The following is a 22467-nucleotide window of genomic DNA, read 5'->3' as shown; positions in this document are numbered from 1 at the left end:
GAGGAAAGGAATTGCACCAGAGAGGTAGTTCTAACGCGGTTGATGATGGAAGAAAGACTGTAGAAAAATCAAGACACGTTTATAGCTTTTGGTGACCTGGAAAAAGAGTTCGACAACGTAAAATAGTCCAAGATGTCCGAAATTCTGAGAAAAATAGGGATAAGCTATAGGGTAAGGTAAGTAACGTACAATATGTACAAGAAAGGAACCAAGACGGAACAATAAGGATCGAAGAACAACAACAAAGTGCTCGGATTAAGAACGGTGTAAGGTAGGGATGTAGTCTTTCGCCCCTGCTATTCAATCTGTAAGCGGAAGAAGCAACGATGGAAGTAAAAGAAAGGTTCAAGAGTGGAACTGAAATACAAGGTAAAAGGATATCAACGGCAAAATTCGCTGATGACACTGCTGCCGTCAGTGAAAGTGAAGAAGGATTACATGATCTGCTGAATGGAATGAACAGTCTAATGAGTACAGAATATGGACTGAGAGTAAATCTAAGAATGACGAAAGTAACGAGAAGTAGTAGAAATAAGAACAGCGAGAAACTTAACGACAGAATTGGGGATCACAAAGTAGATGGAGGTAAGGAATTCTGCTGCCTAGGCAGCAAAATAACCATGATGGACGGCGCAAGATGGACATAAAAAGCAAACTAGCACTGGCAGAAAGAGCACTCCTAGCCAAGTGAAGTCTGCTAATAGCAAACATAGGCCTTAATCTGAGGAAGAAATTTCTGAGAGTGTACGTTTGTAGCACAGCGTTGTTTGCTAGTGAAGCAAGGATTGTATGAAAACTGGAAGAGATGAGAATCGAAGGATTTGAGATGTGATCACACAAAAGGATGCTGAAATGTAGGTGGACTGAGAAGATAAAGAATGAGCAGATTATCCGCAGAATCGGCGAAGAAAGGACTGTATGTAAAACACTGACAAGAACAAGAAACAGGATTGTAGGACATCAGGGAATAACCTCCGTAGTACTAAAGGAAGCTGTAGACGGTAAAAACGGCGGAGGAGAAAAATGATTCAAATGGCTCTGAGTACTATTAACATCTGAGGTCATCAGTCTCCTAGACTTAAACCTAACTGACCTTAGGACATGACACACATCCATGCCCGAGGCAGGATTCGAACCTGCGACCGTAGCAGCAGCGCAGTTCCAGGCTGAAGCGCCTAGAACCGCTCGGTCACAGCGGCCGGCCGGGAGAGGAAGACAGACTGGAATACAACCAGCAAATAACTGAAGGCGTGGGTTGCAATTGCTGCTTTAAGATGAAAATTTTGGCGCAGGAGAGGTATTACTGGCGGGCCGCATTAAATCAAACCAGTTAGAAAATTTGACTGAAAAAAAGAGAAAAACGATATCGTCGGGTCAGAGGGAAACAGTGAGCTGTTGTGTGTACTACAAACGTAAATGGTCATGGACGCACTACAATGTAAGAATAATTGAATGATTATAGGTTTAGATTGTATAGCAACACGCCTACTTTATAGCTGCCAGTTAAGTACAGTGTTAACTGCCACAACATAATTACTACGCGTCACTTGTCAACGTCCATGATTGTCGGCGTAGGAAATCTTTAGGCGAGGCATCGCGGTGTAGCTTGCTCGCCAGGTTTCGAGAGGGTGCGTTTGTGGATGAGGTATCGAATGTATTGCTTCCCCCTACTTATACCTCCCGAGGAGATCACGAATGTAAAATTAGAGAGATTCGAGCGCGCACGGAGGCTTTCAGACAGTCGTTCTTCCCGCGAACCATACGCGACTGGAACAGAAAACGGCGGTAATGACAGTGGCACGTAAGGTGCCCTCCGCCACACACCGTTGGGTCGCTTGCGGAGTATGAATTTAGATGTAGATGTAGGCTCGATTCACACGGGGGGCAACGTCACGTCAACGTCATTGACGTCACACAGCGCTAAAAATCCACTTGCATTCACACTGGACGGAACGTCAAGCGGCGGCAAAACTTCAACCACGTTTCGGCGCGTTATTGGAGACCCGCAGAAGTGTTCACGAGAGAGGATGGCGGACATTATATTTAGTCTTGATGAACTTGCTACGATTGCAACTGCTTTAGACGATGAGGAAAGAGAGCGGAAATTGGCAAGGCAATCAAATCGAACGTGGGTGAAGAAAATGATTTTGAAGAGAATGTGTGAAGGCGAATATCACACGTTGTATAGAGAGCTAGAAGAAGAGGAGACGCCATTTTATAAACATTTACGAATGTCGAGACAGCAATTTTTTAATTTGCTGTCTTTGATAAGGAGCAGCATCAAGAAAGCAAACACAAACATGCGCCGTGCAATTTCTCCACGAGAAAAACTAATGGTTTGTCTGAGATCAGTCTGATGCTTCAGCTTTACCAATTCCTTTGAGGGTTCCTGTTCTGTACCTTTACGTATTTTATAGAACAGAATGTTTATTGTAATACTGCGCACTATCAACAAATTGATCTATAGGCTAAACATTCACAATTTATGGCCCCTTTTTATGTAGATCTAAATCTGCTGCAGTTCATCCTGCATAAACTTGGCACTGCAGAGAACCAACTGCACACTGTATATGAAGGTGGAACATCGAGCTTTTTACTACAGTGGTACTTAAATTAACTGTATCCATAAGAAATGATGAGTGAGACTCAGTGCCAGAAAGTATGTAAATAAATACTATACATAAGTAAACTACTAGCCAAAATGACTATGTGGCGTAGAATACTCATATTTGCTTCGGAATGATAAGTATTACATATGAACATGGTCGAAATAAACTTTCACGACTCGCGAATAATTGTGAAATTGGAAAGCAGGAAGGCTCTAACCTCTGCTAAGCGTTTTCACCTCCTAATTGTGAGTACATACATACATAAATAGATGCAGGTGCGATGTTATACATCTAAATACATTACATACAAAATAAATATAATCTGCAGTAGGCCTACAATATTCATACAGTTATTTACATGGGCGACCGATAACCAATCCAATTTTCTTCAATATTTCTTCTTTGAACAAAGTGTCGCTGTACTTTTTGCAGCTCATGTCATACATCTCCACATTTTGGCGAACAAGTTCGATTAACTTCTCGTCGTTCATGTTTATATAAAAACATTTTATAACTAAAAACTCAGTAGATATTTTTCGATGTGGAGAACACTGCTAGCAGAATCAAACTCGTGCCATGCGAGCAGCCGCAGAACAGACAGAAAAGTAACAGCCAATCGTAAGCAGTTTCGCCAACCACGTGACCCCCACCGTCAACGTCAAACTATTCTTTCAAAGTATACAGGCCGGCAGGCAAACTGACGTTGACGTGACGTTGCCCATCTTGTGAACCTCGCCATTTGAAAGCATTGAACGAATATTTTGACGTCACGTGACCCGCGTAGACGTTGACGTGACGTTGCCCACCGTGTGAGTCGAGCCTTAGTCTCCTTCTAGTTTCATACAATTCACCATGTCATCAAAAGTATTGGGACACCTGGCTGAAAATAACTTACAAGTTCGTGGCGTCCTCCATCAGTAACGCTGGAATTCAATATGGTGTTGGCCCACCCTTAGCCTTTGTGACAGCTTCCTCTCTCGCAGGCATACGTTCAAATATGTGCTGGAAGGTTTCTTGTGGAATGGCAGCCGATTCTTCATGAAGTGTTGCTCTGAGGAGAGGTATCGATGTCGGTCGGTGAGGCCTGGCACGAAGTCGGCGTTCCAAAAACATCCCAAAGGTGTTCTGTAGGATTCAGGTCAGGACTCTGTACAGGCCAGTCCATTACAGGGATGTTATTGTCGTGTAACCACTCCGCCACAGGCCGTACATTATGACAGGTGCTCGATCGTGTTGAATGATGCAATCACCATCCCCGAATTGCTCTTCAACAGTGGGAAGCAAGAAGGTGCTTAAAACATCAATGTAGGCCTGTGCTGTGATAGTACCACACAAAACAACAAGGGGTGCAAGTACCCTCTATGAAAAATACGACCACACCGTTACACCACCGCCTCCGAATTTTACTGTTGGCACCACACACGCTGGCACATGACATTCACCGCGTATTCGCCATACCCACACCCTGCCATCGGATCGCCACATTGTGTACCGTGATTCGTCACTCCACACAACGTTTTTCCACTTTTCAGTCGTCCAGTGTTTACGCTCCTTACACCGAGCGAGGCGTCGTTTGGCATTTACCGGCGTGATATGTGGCTTATGAGCAGCCGCTCGGCCGTGAAATCCAAGTTTTCTCACCTCCCGCCTAGCTTTCATAGTACTTGCATTGGGTCCTGATGCAGTTTGGAATTCCTGTATGATGGTCTGGATAGATGTCTGCCTATTACACGTTACGACCCTCTTCAACTGCCGGCGGTCTCTGCCAGTCAACAGGCGAGGTCGGCCTGTATGCTTTTGTGCTGTATGTGTCCCTTCACTTTTCCGCTTCACTATCACGTCGGAAACTGTGGACTTGAGGATGTTTAGGAATGTGGAAATCTCGCGTACAGACGTATGACACAAGTGACACCCAATCACCTGACCACGTTTGAAGTACGTGAGTTCTGCGGAGCACCCCATTCTGCTCTCTCACGATGTCTAATAACTACTGAGGTCGCTGATATGGTGTACCTGGCAGTAGGTGGCAGCATAATACACCTAATATGAAAAACGTAGGTTTTTTGAGGTGTTCGGATACTTTTGATCACATAGTGTATAATTGGAAATTTGTGGTAAGTTCCAATGGGACCAGTCTGCTGAGGTCATCGGTCCCTAGGCTTACACACTACTTAGTCTAAAACTAACTTACGCTAAGGACAAAACACACACACACACACACAATGACCCAGGGAGGACTCGAACATCCGACTGGGGAAGCCGCGCGAACCATGGCAAGGTGCCTTAGCCCACGCGGTTAACCCGCGCTGCTAGTTTCATACACCAACAGTCTCTCTGAAGGCGCGTTGAAAATAGAACATCATGTAAAACGAATTATAGGAAAAGCAGATGTCAGTCTGAGATTCACTGGAAAAGCCCTAAGGAGATGTAATTCAGAAACAAAAGAGGTAGCTTACAAAATCCTCATCGACAAATTCTGAAGTACTGCTGCCTCGTCATGTACCTTTACCAGGTAGAACTGATAGAAGAAACAGAGGATCTAAGGAAGAGCGGCGTGTTTAGGCGCGGTTTTGTTCTGGAGGCGCAAGAGCTTCGCGGAAATGCTCACCAGACTGCAGTTACAGACGCGACAAGAGAGGCCTTGTGCATCATGGAATGTTTTGCTGTTAAAATTCCGTGAGCATACGTTCCTAGAAGACTCGGGTAATATAATACTTCCCCTCTTTCATCTCGCGAAATAACCATTACGAGAAAATCAGAGAATTCCGGAGTCATACGGTGACTTACCGCCAATCGCTCTCCATGCACACTGTTCGCTGATGTGGAGGGGGGGGGGAGAGGGGAAGGGCATAATAGTAGTCCACTGTCTGCCGTAAGGGGCTTGATTTACTGTATGTATGAGTATGCTTAGCATAGTACTCTGATGTTCAAAGCAACCTTAGATTGAATATACTCTCATGCATAAGGACGAAGTGCGTTCACTTTGATTATTGAAATAGAGGAATTGACACTTCGTTCGGATATAAAACGTTTCCTCAATCCGTCGTCGAAGCTTACCTGGCGTTGTACAAAGTCTTCAAGTGACCAGAATTCTAGCCGTTCGCAGACGAAACGTGAAAGCATTCGTTCTGGTTTTGTGATGGTATAGCGTGAAAATCATGTTGCAGGGAATTTTAAAGCAAGAAAGTCAGAATCAGACACGTCAAATTTTTGATTCTTGGAAAGGGACGTGGCCAATGAGATGCAAGCTGCCTTACTTCGACTCAAATAGAACTTAGGAGATGCCATATTGTATTACGTCATTTGCAGTCGAAAACCGTATCTACTGGTTTTTATGGTAGAACTTACATGCTGTGAATATGTGCTATTCCATTCGCTCCGGCACGTGCAGATCTCTCGAAAACGTGTCATTTAAAAAAAAAGTGGAAATGACATATTCTTGGTTAAAGACTTTTCGTACTTCGTGCTTTTAGAGAACAACATGCACGCTGAGTAAGTACACCACTCGAAGATAGCGATGCAGTGAAAAAAATGTCATAACGGCGCTGTTTTTGGTACGATTTGTTACAAGTAAATTACCGTTAATGACATAAGGGTGGTTAAAGCCTTCAGGGCATCGTAAGATCTGAAACACACACCTGTTGCGACGTCTGTGAATTGTAGTGTAGGGGATAGAGGCGCAAATTATGATTTGTAGGGTCACTGGTTCATATTCTGGTTTCTGCATCTATTTTTTATTCGCCTTTATATTTCCTAAAAGGGTGTAGGTCTTTTACATGATGTATAGAAAATGCAACAATTTTAGCAATAATCTGACAGCTCTTGGTCTAAGTAACTTGGGCTATTTAGTTAGCTTTGACGTACTATAGCACTGTGTAAAGAACCCTCTCGCAAAATTTTTGTTGATAATGATGATAAACTTCTGGTCGACACAACTGCTTTGTTTCAGTTTGTGTTCAGCCAAGAATTGTTTAAGCAAACTGGTGGGATCGCATAGGAAACCCTTTTTCTCGCTTGTTGGCTCACTTCTCTCTCTCTCTCTCTCTTTTTCTCTTTTTTTTCTGAGAGACGAGAGAGCACTGGAATCAGCAGTCTTTAAACCAACTGCATTTAGGATGTTTGCTGACAATACTCTCGTAGTGTGCTCTCACGAAGAAGATAAGTTAATGTAATTTTTACGTCTCCTCAGCTCCATTCACAAGAGCATTCAGTTTACTACGGAAGTAAAAAAAGATGGTTGTCTGTCTGTCCTGGATGCTTTGGTTGGACATTCAGAGTGACATTCACATTATCATAAGCCCACCCACACTGATTTGTATTTGCAATCATCGAGATGTCATCACCTGTCACTAAGAATGAGTATGCTTAAAACACACACAGAGCTTATATAATTTCTAGATAGTCTGTTTAAAGACTTCGCCCAGCTACAGTTAGGGTTCAGAAGAAAATTTATGTTCTAGACAGTAGTATAAAAGGAAACTGACTGTTAAATTCAAAAACCATAAAGTGGATAAAGAATATAAAGACTCTGTCCGAACAGGCCACGAAGGCCCAACGGTACCGACCGGCCGCCGTGTCATCCTCAGCCCACAGGCGTCACTGGATGCGGATACGGAGGGGCATTTGGTCAGCACACAGCTCTCCCTGCCGTATGTCAGTCTACGAGACCGGAGCAACTACTTCTCAATCAAGTGGCTCCTCAGTTTGCCTCACAAGGGCTGCTGAGTACACCCCACTTGCCAAGGGCGCTCGGCAGACCGGATGGTCACCCATCCAAGTGCTAGCCCAGCCCGACAGCGCTTAACTTCGGTGATCTGACGGAAACCGGTGTTACCACTGCGGCAAGGCCGTTGACAGATAAAGAGTATAGCCTGCTGGCAAAATACCTAGATTTTGTGGCTCCGTAAACTTTCCCGGCGTAATAACTGATTTTATTCAAGTCTGGTCTCCATCCGGAACATATCGACATCTGGATACCTGGCCGCCATCTTCAGGTGAGTAGGCCGTCGCACAATCACGCCGGAACTGAAATCAAACAGGCCGCGGCGGCTCCGTTATACACCGACCGTGGGTCCACCGCGCGTGCGCGAACATGACTGCCCTCTAGCGACAGGCATAACATAGCACCGGTGGTGAAAGCTCGCGGAAACGATAAATCGATATGGAACATTATTCACAGTTTTGACGACCGATACAAGGACCGTTGTTTCTTAATGTCAAATAGAACAGAGCTCCAACTCTTACTTAAAGGATACCTCCTATTTCCGTTTATAATATTGTCAGATAGCCGGATTTCAATGGGTTCTTTCACTACACAGTCCCAATACCACGACGAGTGGCAACCACTTGTGTCTCACCGTACAACATTTTATGTCCTTTAGTCGGACAATGTTCCGCCACTGCAGATTTTTCTGGCTGCAATAAACGCGTGTGGCAATGGTGCTCCACGCAACGATCCTGGATCGTACGATTCGTTTGTCCAATATAGGCCTTCCCGCAATGACAAAGGATTCTCGTAGACCCCTGGGTTTCTCAACCCCCAATCATCCTTCACTGAGCCCAGCAGAGCTCTGGTCTTAGCTGGCGGACGGAATACACTTTAATATCAAATTTCTTCAAAATTCTCCCTATTTTTGAAGATATGCTCCCCGCAAAAGGTAGGGATGCGACCGATTTGCTTTTGTCTACTGTTGGTCCAATCTGTAGAGCACGACGGATCTCATTCTGCTTGAACACAGCTTAAAGATGATCCACTTCTTGTGTCAAACTATCTGCATCTAAGATGGCGTAAACTCTTTTTACCCATGTACGTAGGACCCCGTTACGTTGGTACGATGGATTACAACTTGATGCATGAAGATATAAGTCCGTATGCGTGGCCTTACGATAAACACTACGTCCGAATGTCCCCTCATCCCTCCTGTAGTCCAAGACATCTAAAAACGGAAGTTTTCCATCCTTTCCAACTTCCATCATGAAGTTAATATTGGGATGCACACAGTTGTTTATGGAAGATTTTGAGGACATGGCACTGAAGACGACGTTCTTAAAACCAACTTGTCTCTGGAGATACGGCGATGATACGTGTATGGTATGGTCACATGGGTGGGATGCTCTGGATCGCTACCTAGATCATTTTAATTATGTTCAAAAATAGAGCTTTGCAGCCAAAAGTATGAGGAATAATATACCGTATTGAAATATTGAACGAAACCAACCTGCGTTAAGAAAAACATGTGTTGCATTATTACTGAAAGTCCGTCGAAAACACAGCGCGCTAATAAAACTGAGAGCAAAGGAAAGTTTTCTTCAGTCTTTGACGCCTTACCTGAGGATGAGAGGCAGACGCACAGTCGAAATATCGCGCATTGCAAGTAATGATGACAGGTAGCAAGCCCGAAACATTTTAGAAAACATTTAAATTACCCATTTATTGGCTTCAATTAGGCCGCGCCAAGTTCGTCTTGTTTACAACTCAGTTTTTGGCCTACCGAGGATGCGCATCATCAGTAAACGTCAAAACCGCAAGTGACTCAGTCAGAATTCCATACCCACGCACGGGAATGCGAACTTTGAAAAAAAAATGGGGCATTCCATGAAAATGTTTTATTAACATCTAGCCCCTTCAGCCAGTCAGCCTTAGGAACACAGCTCAGGCCCTTCGAATGATCACTTCCTAAATGGTTCAAATGGCTCTAAGCACTATGCGATTTAACATCTGAGGTCATCAGTCCCCTAGTGTAACTACTTAAACCTAATTAACCTAAGGACATCATACACATCGGTGCCCGAGGCAGGATTCGAACATGCGACCGTAGCGCCGGCCGCGGTGGCCGTGCGGTTCTAGGCGCTGCAGTCCGGAACCGCGGGACTGCTACGGTCGCAGGTTCGAATCCTGCCTCGGGCATGGATGTGTGTGATGTCTTAGGTTAGTTAGGTTTAAGTAGTTCTAAGTTCTAGGGGACTGATGACCTAAGATGTTAAGTCCTATAGTGCTCAGAGCCATTTTTTTGCGACCGTAGCAGCAGCGCTGTTCCCGACTGAAAAGCCTAGAAGCGCTCGGGCACAGCGGCCAGCGATCATTTTCTGCTCCCATTAATAGCATTCCGTTTCCTACCAGTGTTTCTCAAATCTTATTTCCAACAGGAGCTGGAAACGACCTACTATCAGGTGAAGAACAGTTTCCACCAAGAATAACATAGAAGTAGATTTCATAAGTGTGCCGAAGCAACTCGAACCACTTACTAAAGGCAAGTCTTCCTTTCCGAATGTGCTGATACAATAGCTCCACAGTTAGCAATCATATACAACCGCTCACTCGACGGAAGGTCCGTATCTTTAGAATGGAAAGTTCCACAGGCCACACTGAATAGAAAGCGTATAGGAGTACTCCGCTGAATTACATATCCATACCACTGACGTCGATTTTCGGCAGTATTTTTGAACACATACCGTGTTTGAACGTTATGTATGATCTCAAAGAAAACGATCTATTTACACGTAGCACGTATTCAGAGAATATCGTTCTTGTGCAACAGAACCTCTTTATTCTTATGAAGTAATAGTGCTATCGAAAGAGGATCTCACATTGATTCCACATATCTAGATTTTCAGAAGTCTTTTAAAACCGTTCCTCCCAAGAGACTTCCAATCAAATTACGCGCCTATAGACCACCGTCTCACGTGTGCGACTGGATTCGTGATTTCCTGTGAGAAAGGAAATTATAAAGTAAAACGGAAGTGATATCTGGCGTTGCTCAATGAAGTGTTACAGGCTGTCTGCTGTTCTTAATCATCATAAATCATTTAGGAGAGAATCTGAGCAGCTCTCTTAGATTTTTTGCTTATGATGCCGTCATTTACCATCTAACAAAGTCATCAGAAGATCAAAACCACTTGCAGAATGATTCAGACAAGATAGGCTGTCTGTACGGTATTAAAAGTTGCGGTAGACACTAAATAATGAAAAAGGTACGTCATGAGGAAGCCGTTAAATTTCGGTTACATGATAAATCACACAAATCTAGAAGACGTCAATTCAGCTAAATACCTAGAGGATTGCAATTACCAACAACTTACATTGGAACGATCACACAGATAATGTTGTGGGAAAGGTGAACCATATACTGCGCTTTATTAGCAGAAAGCTTACAATATGCAACAAATCTACTTAAGAGACCGCCTAACTGCATTTTTCCATCTTCGGCTGGAGTATTACTGTGCGGTATGGATCCTCACTTGACTGTACTGACAGAGAACATCGAAAAAGTTCAAAGACGGACAGCGCGTTTCGTATTATCCCGAAATAAGGAGAGAGTGTCACAGATATAATACGCGAGTTGAGGAGGGAATTGTTAACACAAAGACGCTTCTCGTTGGGGCGAAATCTTTTCACGAAATTTGAGTCACCCACTCCTCAGACTGAGAAAATATTTTGTTGACACCCAGCTGCATAGGAAGAAATGACCATCATAATAAATGTGGTTTTTCCACGCACTTTTCGAGAGTGGAACGGTAGAGACGCAGTGTGGAAGTGGTCCGATGAACCATTTGCCAGGCTCTTAAGCTTGAATTGCAGAGTAGACGCGTAAAAGCAGGCCCCGACCGCAACCATTTAGAAGTATTACAGAAAGACTGACGCGTCACTTTCAGTAGCTCCAGTCCCACTGGATACAGGACGCCGTCTCGTAGCGTACAACAGCAGAGGAGGAGCCGTCGGTCGGTGCCGGGAAAGATGTTTCAGGCGTAACTACAAACAGTTTAGACGTCGTAAGATCACTGGTCACATTTCGAACTGCTAATATTCGCCACTGGAAATAGCAGATATCCGGTTAAACAGCTTTTGGGGTCTAAATTAAAAAACAATATATACATTCATGGAAAAATATAAGACTGCAGCTGCCACTTAATTTAGTGTGTGATTTTTTTCTTCAGTTATTCTCGAAACATTCTGGAGCATTACCACTGATGCGCTACTATGAGAGTAGTGGGAGGGAATTGTTGCACAGAAGTGGTCGCGTATGCTGACGACCTCCTTTTTGCCACAGCGGCTAATTCGAGAGAGCAGCTTGAAGTGAAAACTACAGCAATACTGCAGACCATGAGCAACTGATGAGGCGGAAATACGAGGTCTGTTCAAAAAATTCCGGAACATTCGTAATTTCGTGCTATTGGTGTGTTGGAGTGGAAAGCGGTTGGCATCCCAGCACACGCCTGTTCAAATGGTTCAAATGGCTCTGAGCACTATGGGACTCAACATCTTAGGTCATAAGTCCCCTAGAACTTAGAACTACTTAAACCTAACTAACCTAAGGACATCACACAAACCCATGCCGAGGCAGGATTCGAACCTGCGACCGTAGCAGTCCCGCGGTTCCGGACTGCAGCGCCAGAACCGCACGGCCACCGCGGCCGGCGCACACGCCTGTGTTTAGTATGTAACTGGCAGACGTTTCATTGTTGCATGTCTCTTAGTTATTGTTCAGTGCTGTATTGGGTAGAACGTTGTGTCGCACAGTTGGCGAATTTAGAAATGGCAAAGTTAGAGAAGCAACGCGTCTGTGTTAAATTTTGCGTGAAACTCAAGGAAACATTTACAGACACAGACTAAATGATGCGGGAAGCCTACGGTGACGAGTGATTAAGACGTACTCGGTATTACAAATGGTTCACACGGTTTAAAAATGGCCGGGCGGAAATTAAAGATGACCCTCGATCAGGACACCCTTCGACGTCTACCAACGACGCTCATGCCAGGAACGGAATTTTGCATGCCAGTCGAAGACTGACTGTGCGAGAGACTGCAGAATAATGTAACATCACAATTGGATAATGTCATGAAATCCTGACTCAGTATCTTGGAATGCATCGTGTTGCCGCCAAGTTTGTCACACGGCTCATGAGTCGAGGCCAAAAACACCTCGCAGTCTGTGAAGAGTTTTTGGATCGCACAAATGAGAACGAGATATTCCTTAACAGAATTGTAACTGATGATGAGACATGAGTGTACGGTTATGATTTTGAGACCAAGGTTCAGTCTTCACAATGGATCGAGAAAGGTTCTCCAAGACCAATAAATGCTCAGCAGGTCAGTTCAAATATCAAAGCCATGCTGATAGTTTTCTTTAACTTTGAATTCGTGCTACAGGAACAAACTGTTCATCGATGCTATTATCGGGAGAAAATGTGAGAAGGAAATGGCCTGCAGTGCATCACGTTAACGTACGCGCACAATCATCCCTGTTTGTGCGTGATTATTGCACAAAAAGCCAAATCACTGTGCTGCATCATCCTCCGTATTCTCCAAAACTCACCCCTTCGGACTTTTTTTTCTTTCCTAAGTTGAAAACCACGTTGAAAGGAGGAAGATTTGCAATGACAGACGAGATAAAAGAAAATTCACACACGGCGCTTCACGTTATTCAGCAAGAGACGTACCAAGACTGTTGCCGAAAGTGGAAACGATATTGGGAACGGGGTGTATCAATTGTGGAGGAGACTATTTCGAAGGAGGCCATGCACAATAAATAAAAGGTAAGCGTAGAAAAATTTTACGGGCAAAGTTCCGGAATTTTTTGAACAGGCCTCATAGATACACCCTTGTGGCAAATGAAGTCTTTTACATTATGTTGAAAGGGAACTTACAAACTAGATGGGAACACCGTAAAAGGAAACATGGCTACAAGGTGCTCGGGTATACACCTGAACCAGGAATTAGACTTTAGTTAACATATGAGAACAGCTACAGGTTCAACACAGTGTACCAGACAACGCCCATGACTGTGATTAGAATATACCACTGCACTCTCTTCGAGTGAACAATACGTTCTGCTGGCAGCGTGTGGGCATCTGGACACCGCTCCGCGGCTAGTACCGTGGTGGGGAAGTCCGGGCATGAGAGTGTGCTCATGCGGCTATCGGGGGTTTTCGGCACCACCTCAGTGGAGGCACCGAGTGTGGTGCTCGGGATGTACTCGACAGAGGTAACTAATAAATATCGCACAGCATCATATAGGCTGGCAGAAAGACGTACTTTAAGAGAAATCAAAATCCGGAGAGTGAATTCGTGGCAAAGGGAGTGGGACAGCTGTGAAAAGAGCCATAGGATATATGCATTCTTTTCCAACATCAAAGAGTGATTGAGGATGAAACTTGTCAGTTCCACCCAAGGTAAGATTCATTCATTAACCGCCCATGAGCCATAACCCCCGCGTATGCTTTGTCACAGTCTCCGTTACCAGGCTGATTGTGCCTGTGCAGAGAGAGAGAGACTGTAGAACAGGTATTTGAATAATGTGATCTTTGGTCGCAAGAAAAACAACTAGCGAATTCACACGACATAACACAATCACTTACAGAGCAGGCGTTGTGGGCTCATAATCTCAGCGACTGTGCAGACACAACATCAAGAGCGAGCGCTGCCTGAAGAGTTCTTGAAGCGACGAGAGAACAGGTGGCAACGAGCGTAGGCGACGAGTAATTCCACAGACAACAGTAGCAGCGCAGAAGACAGTAGTAGTGGTAGCAGAACAGACGACAGTGACACAGACGAAAAACGACAAACATTGAATCACTACATGAATAGTCAGCAAAACAAGTGTTCATTAGAAAGTAGAAAGTAATATTACATTGTAAGAGAAATGTGGAAAAAGAGGAGAGGACACGCTACCATGTAGAGTAACCATACCTAGGTGTAGTACCACGCCATCTGAGGGCGAGAGGCTCATAGTATTTCTGAGGCACTTCTCCATACATGGCGACTTGTAGTATTTCGGATGATCCCACGAGCGAAAGGCTCCATCTTTCTGAAGCGCTCCCTCCTGGACAGCATCAGTGGTGGCATTCTATAAATCTAAACTCTGCCTCGTTTTCCTATTTTCCTATCTGCTTCATATACACACTGCTTCCGGAAGTGGAAACGGTTAGTTTCTTAATGGTTAAAATTTTGTTAAAATAATAAGAAATGAAAAAGGTTCATATATTGTACACGCATAGTTTAATATTGGTGAAAAAACAGGCCTGTGTCGATCACTTTTGGCAACTCAGTTGTAAAACGCAGCAAATATAATAAAATAAGCTGTTTTCAGAAGCAGAGCTCAGAAAATGTAAGCTTTCGCTTACAAGAAAACTAGACACCATCTGATATTTAGTATTAAACATATTTACGGGAGCGGCGATGACACAAGTATTGTGAAAAAGCAGAAGAAGGTAAATTGCGCTCTTTAAATCTGCGTGTTGCTGACGCTGATCTTGCGTTTATTTCCCAGCGGCCGATCCGAATCGCTGCGTCCCAGACAGCGGCCGTCTGCCCGTTTCCGGCGGCGTAGCGCGTCTGACAGCGCCGGGACGCTGGCGCCGTACCCCTCCCGCGTGGCGCTGGGCGTGGTCGGCGCCACCCCCTCCTCGCGACGCCGCCCGCCCCGGCGCCGAGGCCACGCCTTCGCGAACCTGCTGGCCGCGCCCCTCCCGCGCGGGCCACGCCCCTCCCGCGGCGCGATGCGCGGACGACGCGCGCGCTGTCTGGCGGGCGGCAGGCGCACGGCGCGCCTCAGTGCGAGCCCGGCAGCCGAGCGGGTGGGACGTGTGCGGCGAGCCGTCGCACCGGATCGCTGCGCATCGCCGGCTCCCAGGCGCCCGCTGGGATCTCCTGCGCGCGCTGCGCCGAATATGGACTTTCAGAGCGCTATGGAGACATTCGCGGAGGCGTGGGTGGCTGCCAACACGAAGGGCGGGCCGTTGGGCGAAGTCGCCGGACAGCAGGTCAGTGCCGCGCTGCGACAGCTGTCAGCGCACGTGCTCCGCGCCGCACCGGGCTCGCTCCTGTGACGCCGTCCACGGTGCTTGTCGCTTTCTCTGCCCACGCACCCAAGCAGTTGCTCAGAATGCGTAGATCTGTCCCACGACAAATGGCTGTGGCATCTGCGATGACATCTTGAATCACCGTATCGTTGACAGTGTACCGCCACTCTAACGCAACAATCAGTGCACGTTTTCGTGCGTGAAATGGGTCGTACAAGGCATTTCAGAGTGGAAAAACACGTCACCCAATGCTAAATCGAGTGTGGCACTAATTGTGAAATAAATTACGATATTTGTTCGATTTGAACGGCTAACATTTAACAAAGTGCCTGCATTTCCTTTTTGTTATGAAATGTTTGCCTACGGAAATATGTAGGTGGGACATTCTTCAATGCATAATTTGCGTCATCGACGTTATACTAATAATTTTGTCTGTTGACTCTGCATACAGTATTATGCTGAAACATACTTTCTACAAAGGAAACTGCTTGCAAGTCACTTGCATTACACGTCTTAGAGACGTTTGACGCCTGTGGGGCCCATAAGAGATGGAACTAACAGGAGATACTGAACGTAAACAAAGACGATTGACACATATGGTAACAGGTTTGTCTGATTCACAGGAGAGCGTCGTGTGTATGTTAACAAACCTTAATTAGAGGATTCATGAAGATATTATAAAATTTCAGTAACCGGCCGTAAGAGAGATTCTTCAGTCCGAATCGTCCCAGCGGGATCGTGAAGACAAGATCAGACTAATTTCAATACCTACAGAAACTTTCAAGCACTCTGTCTTCCCTCTCTCTATAGGTGTTTGGAACGGGAAGAAGCCATAACACGTGATATCATGCCAGGCACCACCTGTGATGCGCTTCACAGAGAATATAAGTACAGAAGTAATATGAATAATAACTTATTTTCCGAGAGCCTGAAAAACTAAAACTCTTACCTGTATTCCTTTGTGCAACAGTTTGTAACGAAGTTTCATTGTAGGCTCAGAACGCTTACGTAGCTACCAGTAGAGACTGGCGGTTTTACAGAACACTTAATGTCACCGGCGGCAGTTTGCAGTCTTGAGTAGTTGTTGACGAGACTGTTCAGTAATTTCACCTTATCAACTGTGTTGTTTTCCAGTGAAATTATTGCGATCGAGTTCCCCATACGACGCGGTCACCTCACGAGAGACATTGTACTGTCGGAGTTTCGGAAATACTCCACTGCTTGCTTAATTGCGTTTTCGACTGCTCTCATCTTTTGCCATCCTCTTCTGAACGACGAGGACTGTCTGTAGAAACGAGAATGTATATATAAATTATTGCGCTAGAAGAATGTGGTCGAGGTGTTCTAGAGGTGAGCCGAAGTAAACGAAAACCGATTTGCTGATACTGCACATGTCAGTCTGGCGTACTTTAAATATTTTTGACACCACGGACACCGCAGTAATACCGTGTTGTGGCACATCTAACACTCTCCATTTCAGCTGTAGCCGAGTGTTTTCAGCACCTTCTAAAAGCGCCCCTGTGTAGTAACGTCGCGGAGGTGTTGTCACTCTCATGATGTGGGTGACGAGCTGCTGAGTGGACGCACTCACGGAGCGGGTTGCGCGCCGCTCCCACGTGGTCACGCTCCGACGCTGCTACTCCGTCATGTGGAACACCGGAAGAACGCAATGATTTCTGCTCCGGCTCCCCCTGCCCCCACACCGCCACCCCCACTTCCTGGTGACCCCTAATAACACAGTATCGGCGGCCGCGCGGGGAAAAACACGGCCGCGGGCGAAAACCGCAGCCGGCCGCTGAAAAAAACACGCGCACCCCCCCAACGCTGGCGTCCCCTTGGGAATGTGCGTCGGCGAGGCACGGCAGGATTTCGTGCCATTCGGTAGAAACTGTGCCCTTTCGACACCAGCACGAAGTTCTTGCTGTACCATTTCTTGAAAGCATTTTGACACAGTGCCACACCTACGCTTCTTATCGTAGGTACGATAGAATGGGATATCAAGTGAAGTTCGTGACTGGATTGACGATTTCTTCGCATAAAAAACGCATCTAGAATGGGAGGTCACCGGCAGATGTAGGAATAACTTAGAGTGTGTCCCAAGGAAGTGTGTTGGGACCCTTGCTGTTCATGTTGTATGCTAACGGCCGTGCAGACAATATTATCTGTAACCTCGCAATTGATGCCCTAATCGGTGATGAAGAGCTGCCTGAAAAGAGCTGTGTGTGGTGCAAAGATTGGAAATTTGATTTTACTGTTTAGAAATGTAAAATTTTGTATTTTGCAAAACTAAAAGCGTATTCTCCTATGATTTCAGTATCAACGAGTCACAGGTGGAATTGGCAAACTCGTACAAATACCTGGATGTAACAATTTGTAGATATATGAAATGGAAGGCTCAGAGAGACTCAGTCGTAGGTAAAGGAGACTGCAGAGGTCAGGTCATTCGTAGGTTAGTTACTACGAATCGCAGGCAGTCTACAAAGGAGATTGCATACAAAACACTTGTGCGACCCACCCCAGTATATTGCTCAAAAGTGTGGGACTCGTGCAAATAGGAAAGCAGGGATTATTGAGCGTATACAGAGGTGCTCAGCAGGAATGGTTATAGGTGTGTTACACCCTTGAGAGAGTGTCACGAAGGTGCTGGAAGAACTGAACTGGTCACGGTTTGAAGATAGAAGCAAACTTGTTCATGAAGTTGCAAGATGCAAGTGTAAGTGACGATATAGTACAACCCCTGCGTATATCTCCCGTACAGATCGTGAAGACTAGACTAGCGAGCACGAGGCGTTTAAGCAACTATTCCTCCATATGTGAGTGGAATGGAAAGAGGCCCCGAAAACTGGTAAAACGGAGCGTATTCCCCCGCTTCACAGTGGTTTGCAGAGTATAGTTGCGAACCATATTTCTTCTATCCATAGCACATTAACACCATACGTCTAAAGGTCTAAAGTGTCAAGCTCTTCCCTTGCGCGTCTAAAGATAAGCAATTTCACAGGTTTCTTACGAATTAAGAGTAATAATGAAAGCAATATGGGTTATTACTAAAGAAAAATTCCGGAAATTGTGATCGTAATTCATTGCAACTGCGACAGGCGACTTTACCTCGATGTGAAATTGTCTCTCTGGGATTTTCTGCACCACCTTCCAAAGTCTTCTGTTTTGCAAGTCTTCACCGACGCCGATCAATCTTATCCCTTGTGGCTCCTTTCTTTTAAGTTACACGAGAGACACTGCGTATTTTGAACATTTCTCGAAGAATCTACGTGTTATGAAGACGTCTTCTACCTGCTTTACAACTTATAGACAGCAACATGGTCCGTCATTTGAGAGAAGAAATTCTTTATCTTCTAGATACATGCCGATGACAACGTAGTTCACATATCTAATCGTTATTATTATCTGCAGTCTGTAATTCTGTAGGCTGTTAAATAATTTTTCCATGTATTTCTGTCTTCAGCTACAACCTTCCATATTGCACTTCGATGTTTTCTAATGTTATCTATGTACCTTCAGTAATGCCATCGTTGCGGTTTTTTCTATCTACTACAATCCAGCACAGAACTACTTTGTCAATTCACTGTCAACACGCATTTTTCCGTACCGTACATCGAAACTGTTAATACACCGTGACTGTAATCTGTCGCAATCAGGTACACTAGAATCATCATTTTTAAATTTCTGTTTAGTTTACCAAAAGCATTTCAGTTCGTTTTACGTCTCTGTTTATTTCTTTTGCTCTCCGTTCTGTCACTATTCAACTGCACCAGCACAAAAAACTCATCTGCTGACATCTTTTTAATCTCTGCGCTGTCCGTGAACTTCCAGTATTATTGAGTATATTAATATTGTCTCTGGTCTTATGTCAGTAATACATATCTCACACTAAGTACACGGATTTGTTTCCTTCTTCTTGACACCTTAGTATATTGCGTGTTTGTGTTCGATGAACGCAGTCAGTGGACAGAAGTTTCGACGTAAGATCATGCGGTCTTCTGTGTTCGAAACATTAAGTAAATGTATCCATGTATGCGAATTTCGTTGCACGCCTAGATCGATGAGACAGGGGCGATAATACTTCACACTTCTAAGTACCAGAAATTAATTTTTGCTTCCTCATAACAACTGATCGAAAATTAGATTTCTAAGAGATTGACAACCATCCCACTTAGCGACTGTTTAGAGAAGCGCGCCGGGCTGCTATAAGTTCGTAACGTTTTCCTTTCAAATATGTTATAACATGTGTGTCATACACCAAGAGAGACAACTATCCACTTATCGCGGCCAGAGTATGCGATAGTAAGACACCCGCCTTATACCGAAACGATGCATTTAAATTAGCCTTCTGGTGAAGATTTCTGAGAAAACATTTGTTTCCTGCTCTGATAGGCGTGTTGTTAAAAAGGTGCAATTTGTCTATCAATTAGACTAAAAGAAGAACTCGTACCTCTCACACAGTTCACGATAATTCCAGAGAAATGTACTGTGTAATGGAACCGATGACTTCTGGCACGGTGGCAAAGTAGTAAGTTTTAGTTTTACGGACGAAATACAATTCACAAAGAGGAATGTAACCACAGGTGGTCCTACTGTTTCACACAGCATTACATTACAGAGATCTACAGCGGCTTCGTAGTCTCTGGAGTAATGTTTCCGAGTGACGAACTCACCATATATGGATGAGTTTTCAGACTCTTCCCAAAGAATGTCTTTAAGGGGAGGGGGGGGGGGGGCGTGGCATTTATGTTTCAGAGGAGGGCCTGTCTTTTGCTGGAGATATCAGTAAAAAAATTTATCTTCCTTCCTTCAGAGGTATTTCTTTACGACACTGTCACATAATTATATTCTGGAAGACGATCAGAGAAAGCCACAGATATTACAACATAGCTGGTGAACGCTGTACTCAGAATTGAAAGCCAGGCAAAACATTGCCTCCATAACTACGTATCACATTTATTACATCATAAGATGTAAACTCCTGTGTTCACAGTTTTCTTCGTCAGGAGCATTCTAACAAATGAAAGCAACAATAATTCACTCAGAGTACAACTGAATTGTTTTTCTAGTCCTGTTTTACACAGTACGATAAATAAAAACAGTCATTCGACTTGCGCAAAATGAATATTGACGTTTGTGATTCCATCATGTTGTCATATGTTAGGATATGCTGCACACTAAGGTCTGATGTAATAAACAATTAAGACTTTTATGTATTAGTGGTGTGTCTTCACAAAAACACGTTTATTGTCTTCTTAAAGCGTCATAAGAATAAGTTTTCACACTGCTGAGTGCTGTCACTACTCCCTTCTCTTGACGTGACCGCATTTTGAGAAAACAATACGAAAACCGTTGGACTCACCCTGATGCAAAACGCAGTTATTTTCTGTTTGCACATGTTAACGAATGTCTTTCCGGATAGTTTTGTCATTGCCCGTGGGCTTTATTTTGTATGTCATCCACATGTTGCAAGTCGATCTTTTCTAACAACAAATCCTTTATTAGTTGAAAAACCGACAGACATATAGCGAAAGAAATAAAAACCCACTGACGATTACGAAACTTGGTTGGGAAGAAACTGGATAAGGAACGACAGTGATATGCAACAGTTATTCCCGCAATATGGAATAGATATTAGCACAATGGACGCTCAGTGTCATAGAAGCAGACGTGTGTAATAGAAACGTACGTGGCTCAGGTGTTGTTGGAACAAGCAGGTGAAGAGATACTGAAATGTTTACTGCACGACCAACTGTTTACACCGGCATCCCGGATGTAGTAACTGAACAAACACCCCGAGGCTATCCAAATCGCGTAATACAGGGGCGAGATGCCAGTGGTTTCATGAGGGAGCATCAATGCCCGTCAAGGGAGATTGCCAGTTAAAGCACAGTAATTTACCGATAAAGTGTTAACCAATTGTAAGAAGTATTTAATACAAGCCACCCGCCTTGGCTTCGCAAGGGTAGCGTTGAGTGTGTACGGCCGGACAACTTGTTTACAATGTGTAACGATATACAAAAACCTGCCTCGTGAATCTGTTTATGAAAACCGTATCACAAAATGGTTCAAATGGCTCTGAGCACTATGGTACTTAACTGCTGAGGTCATCAGTCCCCTAGAACTTAGAACTACTTAAACCTAACTAACCTAAGGACATTACACACATCCATGCCCGAGGCAGGATTCGAACCTGCGACCGTAGCGGTCTCGCGGTTCCAGACTGTAGCGCCTAGAACCGCACGGCCACTTCGGCCGGCAAACCGTATCACATTCCTACAAGAATTCCTTAGATTAATTTTTGTGATGCAGAACGCTAGTCTATCCAGTGCAAGTCTTCTTGTCGGCATTAACTATATCCATTTGATTTAATGTTTTCAAGCCTGCGGTTGTTATCACCTCTCCCGTCCTCTATCACGCCACACAATAGCAAAATGACATACACGATATATGTATGGTGCGAAAAGTGGCAGTTGACTTTAAATAATGAAAAGTGTGAAGTCATCCACATGAATACTAAAAAGGAATCCGTTAAATTTCTGTTAAGCGATGAATTACACAAATCTAAAAGCCTGTCAACTCAGCTAAATACTTAGGGATTATGACTAAGAATAATTTATATTTTAACGATCACATAGATAATGTAGTAGGGAAAGCTAACCAAAGACTGCGGTTTATTGGCAGAACACTTAGCAATTACGACAGTGCTACTAAAGACATGGCTTTACACTACGCTTGTACGCCCTCTTCTAGAGTATTGCTGTGCCGTGTGGAATCCACATCAGATGGAATTGACAGAGGAAATCGGAAAAGTTCAGCTCTTTTTGTATTGTGGTGAAATCGAGGAGAGAGTGTCACGAATATGATACGTGAGTTGGGGTGGCAGTCATTAAAACAAAGGCCTCTTACGTTGCGACAGAGTCTTCTCATGAAATTTCAATCTACCTTTCTCGTCAGAGAGTGAAAGTATTTCGTTGGAACCCACCTAAAAAGCGAGAAATGATTGTCATGCTAAAATAAGAAATCAGAGCTCGCACGGAAAAATTTGTGTGTCCGTTCTTCC

General features: G+C 44.4%; 1 pseudogene; it reads right to left on the bottom strand.

Moving 5' to 3' along the window:
- Positions 1-7346: 7346 nt before the first annotated feature.
- On the bottom strand, positions 7347-7464 carry LOC124729052 (annotated as a pseudogene).
- Between the last annotated feature and the right edge of the window lie 15003 nt (positions 7465-22467).

The sequence above is a fragment of the Schistocerca piceifrons genome, chromosome 1 (assembly GCF_021461385.2).
Source record: "Schistocerca piceifrons isolate TAMUIC-IGC-003096 chromosome 1, iqSchPice1.1, whole genome shotgun sequence".
In the NCBI taxonomy this organism is placed as follows: Eukaryota; Metazoa; Arthropoda; class Insecta; order Orthoptera; family Acrididae; genus Schistocerca; species Schistocerca piceifrons.
This window is presented reverse-complemented; position numbering and strand designations above follow the sequence as displayed.